The sequence below is a fragment of the Fukomys damarensis genome, unplaced genomic scaffold (assembly GCF_012274545.1).
Source record: "Fukomys damarensis isolate Sample0158 unplaced genomic scaffold, DMR_v1.0_HiC HiC_scaffold_28, whole genome shotgun sequence".
Classification (NCBI taxonomy): Eukaryota; Metazoa; Chordata; class Mammalia; order Rodentia; family Bathyergidae; genus Fukomys; species Fukomys damarensis.
Window position 1 is genome coordinate 18203585 of NW_022900940.1, and position 6000 is coordinate 18209584.

Consider the following 6000-nt stretch of genomic DNA (forward strand, 5'->3'; position numbering starts at 1 on the left):
TTCCCCTCTTCCTTCTCCTTCACCCTTGTTCCCTTGGACCACTTCCCTATTGCAAGAGATCCGTTCCCTTATTCCCTTTTATACATCTTTTATTATTTTCTTTGTACTTTGCTTCACTCAAGTGAGAGGTACCACATGGCATTTAAACTTGTGTGTTTGGTTTATTTCACTCAACATTACATTTTTCTGCAAATTTCTCAAATTTGTTCTTTCTTAGTATCATTCCAGTAGTAAGTATTCCATTATAAATAGATACCATATTTTCTTTAGCTAGTCATCTATTGATAGGTCTACAGGCTACTTTCAAGATTTAGCTATTATGAATTGTGCTGCTATAAACATTGGTATTCATGTATCACTGTAGTATGATGTCTTAAGCTCTTTGGGGAAGATGACTATAAGAGAGATAGTGGGGTCATATGGAATTTCTAATTTCAGTTCTTTGAGAAATCTTCCTACTGATTTCCATAATGGTTGTACTAGTTTACACTAACAGCGAAGGAGAGTTTCATCTTTACCACAGCCCTGGCAGCATTTGTTATTATTTGATTTGTTAATGATTGCCATTCTTTGCAGAGTAAGATGGATTTTTGGTGTTATTTTAATTTTAATTTCTCTAATGCCCAGAGATAGTGAACATTTTTTTTTCAGATATTTGTTGACCATTTGTATTTCTTCCCCTGTGAAATGTCTGTTAATTTCTCTTGCCCATTTCTTGACTGGGTCTTTAGTTTTAGGTGGTTTAATTTTTTTGAGTTCTTTGGATAGTCTAGATATTAGTTCTTTGAGGAGTAGCTCCAAATTTTTTCCTATTCTGTAGGTTGTCTCTTTACACTGTTGATTAATTATTTTTCTGTACAGAAACTTTTTAGTTTGCTGTAATCATTTGTTGACTCTTACTCTTATTTATTGGGCAACTGAGGTTCTATTTAGAAAATCCTTTGTCTTCTAGTGTTTTATGTATTCTCTCTTCTAGTAGGATTAATGTTTCTGTTCCTGTGATTTGCTGAAAGAATTACTACTGGTTATAACAGCATCAACATATTCTATTATATAACTCTTCTATATGACAGGTTTTGCAGTTACACTTCCCCCCTTTGTCTGTCCTCTCTTCACACTATGACTGCATTTTGTTTGTAGATATTTTACAATGAAGTGGGTGAAATAGAGGGAGGAGAATGGAAAGGGATTGGATGAGGAATGTATGATACTAAGGGAGGTTTGTAGGGAGGCGAGTGACAGATGAGAAGGAAACTTTGCCGTGGGATCTGATTCACTGGAGTACTGTTAGTTGAGTTGAAGTGTTAGTATCGGGAGTTCAGAGGCTATTTGTGGGGACAGGAGTGAAATATGGAGGAAGCAGGTTTACTTTGTGATTGAGGAAAGCTATGTGGTTGTCAGAACCTGTTAATAGGGAGGACAGTAAGCTAGGTAAGATGTGAAAGACCCAAAGGCTTAGGATGAGGAGGATCAAAGGTTAATACTAGAGAATATAGGAGTGACTGTGAGGGAACTAAGTATTAGAAATTAAAAACTTGGGAGGGGGACTTTATGTGTTTGGAAAAAGAATAAGGAAATAAAGTAATAATATTGCTTCAGGGATTTGAAGTGAGGAAAGAATGTAGACTCCTATTAAATCAGCCAATGGAGGAAAAAATACACAAAAGTAAAAACCTAATAAACACAAGAAACCATAAAAGAACCTAACCCCACATTACTAAGTCAAGAAACAAAGCACAAACTGAAACCTATAAGATATCCAGTAGGAGCACAGAGTAAATATTTCACTGAGAGGACGTGTGAGTCCCAAGCAGCTTCTTTGCCAGAGAGTCCATGCTCACACCCCAGTAACTCCTCTGAACCCTCCACTGCCATCTTGAAGCTAACTCAGATGCAGGACTTCTTTCCACCAGGTTGCAGGAATTCTTGCCTTCTGAGCCAGTCTGAGTTCTTGAGTTAGGAGTTCTTTCTGTCCCTCTCATTGGGTATGAAGGTGGAATCAGCTGACACATTCACTAGCACAAAATTGTCCAGTGAGTCCGGATTATTCTTATGCAGTCAAATTAGCTACAGTGGTAAGAAATTACTCAGTTACTGTGATATCTATCAGGGCAAGTTGATAACAAACCATGCTTTTCAATTTTGGATCTCCCTTTAGCCTAGACAAGAAATCCACCATTGTAGTGTAAGCATCATAACAGCCCAAGTATTGACCCACAGGTAATATGTGTCAAATGTGATAGCTGTGTTTCCTCTAATGGTGAAAAAGAACACTCAACAGTAGTTTCATAGAATCAATTATGTAAAGCCCAGGGGGCTGAGGACCAGGTAAAGTGTGTGTGGGGTTCTTTTTGAAAAGTCTTCTGCTATGAGAATGAGAAGGAAGAAATAGGAAGGAGACAAAAGGATCTTAATGGTGGTAGAGATTTGTTACATATTTAGGGAAAACAGTATAAAAGCAGGAGTGAGAAATGGGGACGAGAAAATATTCTATGACAAATAGAAATATTAGAGAAAAAGTTAAAAAGAGACAAATGAAAAGGGGGAGAAGAAAGAAGAAAAGAATGGAGAAAGAATAAGAAATAGGAGAAAAGTCAGGTGAAAAGATACAGATAAAAGTAGAAGAAAAAAAAAAAAAAGGAGCAAGGGAAAATTCCCTTACCCCTATAAACTAAGAAAAAGGCAAAAGGAAGAGAAAACAAAAAAAGGGGAAGATAATGAAATAAAAACGGAGGAAAATGAACAGAAGGAGGAAAACAGTAAAAAATAAAAGAGTTTTCTATTGTTTTGGACTTGTGGCTCTTTTCCACAGCCTAGGACTAAGGAGCAGAGTTTAAACCAAAGCATATCTCTGGCTCATGCTGGAAGTCTAAGGTGACAGTCCGCCCCCAGAACAGTGCTGGATGTAGACATCCACCTACAGTGGGAATAGGGTGCCAGTGTGACCATCCAGTCCTGTGTAACTCAGGCTGAATCTGGCCTCTGACTGCAGGAGCTGGGTCCCTGTTCACCAGCTCCAGTCCCTCAGAGGGACTCCCTGCAGTCGGCTCTCCAACACCAGCTGTCTCTGTTGGCTGTCTGTCCCTCATCCACTTTGGGAGCTTGGCAGTGTGGAATGTGGCTTGGAGCCAAGGCGCTGCTCTTGGACTCAGGTTCAAACCCAGCCCTTCCCTATGTGGCATCCTCGACAGCTCTTGTTCCATAGTTGTGGCAGTGGGCGCTGGACCAAGGTCAATCATCAACTGTTGACTATGGAAGTCCGCTCTGGAAGCAGTAGCCCATGTTTGTCTTGCTGGTTCCAGTTGCCACTGATTCTCTCAGTCCCAATGCAGTTCTTCACTCTTACAAAGTTTTTCCTTTCACTTTGTCTCCCAAATGATGCCATCCACTCTTGACTGCGCAGTCTGCTCTGTGTTCCATAATGTGTTCTGTTTCTTTTGCATCATTTCATCCCTTTTCTCCTCTTTTTTTCAGTTCCCTCATGGTTCCTGGGTAACCTCCTCTCCCTTTGATTCCTTTCCAGGCAACTGTTTTCTGGACTGTAAACAGTGTACTAGAGAAGCTGAGTTGCTGGCACTCACTGCCCCACCATTCTTTAAAGTTTGTCCCTTTATTTTGTTTATTTCAACATTTATTTTATTGTTTTTATTTTGTTTTCTGAGACAGGGTCTCACTATGTAGCTTTTTTTTTTTTGTGGTGCTGGGGATTGAACTCAGGACTTTGCACTTGCAAGGCAGGTGAGGTACCACTGAGCTAAATTCCCAGCCTTCTCACTATTTAGTTGAGACTGACCTGGAACTCACTATGTAGCCCAGGCTGGTCTCAAACTCACAGCGATCCTCCTGCCTCAGCCTCCTGAGTGCTGGGATTACAGTTGTGTGCCACCACGCCTGGCTCAACATTTATTTTTTTAAAAGAATGAATTCCAAAAGTTTCATAATATAATTGTCTTCCTTTTTTAAAAAGCCACTTTGCTTGCAAAAGAGCATGAATAAGGTAAAATCATTTTCCTACACCCTCACCCTCTAGACAACCAATACATAGTTAAATGACTATGATGTCATCAATTTAATGACCAGTTATCAATATTAATATTAGCTACTTTTAAAATAAATACCAATATTTTACATTACTTTGTCAAAAATAAATGTATCTCTTATAAGCCAGTCAACCTCATTTCATCATTTAGTGATTGATCGAATTTTCAGTTCCTGTTTTTAAATGTTCTAGAACTTATCTGGTTCTAGCCACACTGGAAAATCAAATCAAATTAAATTAAAAGTCTTGATTACACTCAACTAGCCTCTTTTTATCATCGTAACACAAACAATGAAAGTGAATCAAACCTTTTCCTTGAAATTGAGAAACTGAACAGATTAAATCTTTCGGTTTGGGTTCGTTTAAGTTCAAGTATTTACTGCTAGTTAAATTAATTTTTTTCCTTAGGTTAAGAACAATCATTAAAATCAAGTGTTTGAGAAAAATAAATAAAGGCTCCAAGAGTTAAATAATTCTATATTAGGACTGCAAAAACCAAAGTGAACACACATCCACATATGTACATATACACACTCAGTCATTTATCTTCATGTTAAGACAATAATCTTGACAATCAGAATGCTTGGGTTAAATTATCTTATTCCTTCTCACTTGTTTTTTTTTTTTTTTTTTTTTTTTTGTATCGGGTACTTGGGTCCTTGCGCTTGCAAGGCAGGCCACCGAACTGCTGAGCTAAATCCCTGGCCCCTCCTTCTCACTTTTTAAAGAAAGACAGAAGTTTGAAGCACTTCAAAGTAAGCAAGTGTGCATGTAAACTGAGTGAAACACGAATACTGATTATTTTGTCATTGTGATCTGGTCCAGAAGAGGCCTCTTTTAGGAGCATGACAAAACGTACTGCATGAGAGGACTACTGATGATGTCAGGTTCTGAACTCGGGAGATTTTATGCATAGAAATAATATATTTTTCTTAGAAAAAATGAAAGGGAAGGAGACAGCCATGTTACAGTACTTTTCCTTGTTGATCTGTTCCACAGTATTGGCCCAGTCCCCTGGTGGCGAGCCCATGGCATGCGTGCTGCAGTAGCTCCATCACTGAAAGCTTTGGAAGGCGCACTGTCACCAGCCCAGTCACTTATCAGTGTGAATTCTTAGCAGAATCTCACCTTTACAGGGGACCCACAATATCTGCCTTAAGCCTTACCACAAAATTAAAATAAGTTGATAAGATGCTAAAGTAGAAATAAGTCTCATCTAAAAAAAAATCTTAAAATCCAGGAAGTATATGCTATGATTAAACTAATGAAAAATCTTCAAAATGAGTAAAATACCTCATCGCTAGTAGATGATTGCATATCTAGAATAGAAAATGTCACTTTTTTTTTCAGCTTTAATTGAGTTTATTGGTACATTTTAGGGATACAGTACAGTTACATTCATTGTTGGGATCTTGTACCTCTACATGACAAGTCTTGGTTCTCATTTTTTCCCCTTGTCCCTACCCTCCCTTCACCCCTCCTCCCCTCCCCATCTACAACCACTTATTTCCATCTTTTCATTATCTCACATTTTTTTCTTTTCCCTTTTTACCCTTCCCCTACCTGTCCCACCTTTCCTACACCTTTAGCTCCTTTCTTTACATTTCTAAATGTCAGTAATCTTATTAGGATCTTCTGTATTGTTGCAGATTATTCACACCAGAGAAACTATTCAGTATTTACACATGTGTGACTTATTTATTCACTTAGGAGTATATCTTCAATATGTATCCATTTCCTATGAATGAATCTATTTTCTCATTCTTTATGGCTGAGTAATATTCCATTTTATAGAAAAACTACATCTTCTTTATCCAGTTTCCAACGGATGGGCAAATGGGCTGTTTCCAAGTTTTAGCTATTACAGACTGTGCCGCTATAAACATGGGTGTGCATACTTCTCTGTGATATGATTCTTTTAGTTCTTTTGGAAAGATACCCAGCAGAGGGATGGCTGGGTC

General features: G+C 38.2%; 1 protein-coding gene across 3 annotated transcripts in view; it reads left to right on the forward strand.

The window, feature by feature from the left end:
- Positions 1-6000, forward strand: part of Trank1 (tetratricopeptide repeat and ankyrin repeat containing 1) — a 113550-nt gene that overhangs the window by 31083 nt on the left and 76467 nt on the right. The window lies entirely within an intron of this gene.